An 853-nucleotide genomic window follows, 5' to 3' on the forward strand; every position below is an offset into this window, starting at 1 on the left:
ATCATTATTATTGTTGTTATCATCATATAATTATTATTGTTATTGTCACTGTTATAATCACTATTATCATTATTTTAATTATTATTATCATTTAATTTCATTGTTATCATTATTACTATTACTATTAATATTATTATTATTATTATTGTTGTTGTTGTTATTCCTGCTGTTATCATTATTATTATTATTATCATTATTGTTACAATTAGTAGTAGTATTTTTATTATTATTGTTAATGTTATTACTGTTAGTTGTCTTCTTAATATCATTATAATAATGATAGAAATTATCATTATTATCATTTCTATATGATGATGATATGTATATAAATATTTATATAATATATCATCCAGCTCCTCGGTATTACATTCACCAAATATTATTATTCTGCAAAGACAAAAATTTTGTTATTCTTATCCTATTAAAATGCGTTCATTTTCGGACGATTTTGGCGGGAATCTTTCTCGGCTTCTCACGGTGAAACGGTTCTAGAAGGTTGGTAAACGCGGATAGAAAACAATAATCATAGTTATTAGCTTTGCAACAGCTATTGTATTTTATTTTTTTACAACTCAATTTCATTATTAAGAGCAGGCTTTTGTATTTGCGCGCTTTAATTCTCGCTTTATTCAATCGTTTCATAAAAAAAAGGTCTTTCAACATGTATATATTAAGCATATAAGATAATGTTTAGTCACCATCAAGATACAACATTTCCCTTATCGGAGTTGTTGGGCCTTTACGATATGTCAGTTAGCCATTACTCCCTGTTTAAGCCAAGGTAGGGCGGCGAGCCATAAAGTGGCGCGTCGTGGTCTATCGGGAAAGCCATTAAGTCGTAGCCAGGAGGTTG

This window comes from Penaeus chinensis, chromosome 1 (assembly GCF_019202785.1).
Source record: "Penaeus chinensis breed Huanghai No. 1 chromosome 1, ASM1920278v2, whole genome shotgun sequence".
NCBI classification, from domain to species: domain Eukaryota; kingdom Metazoa; phylum Arthropoda; class Malacostraca; order Decapoda; family Penaeidae; genus Penaeus; species Penaeus chinensis.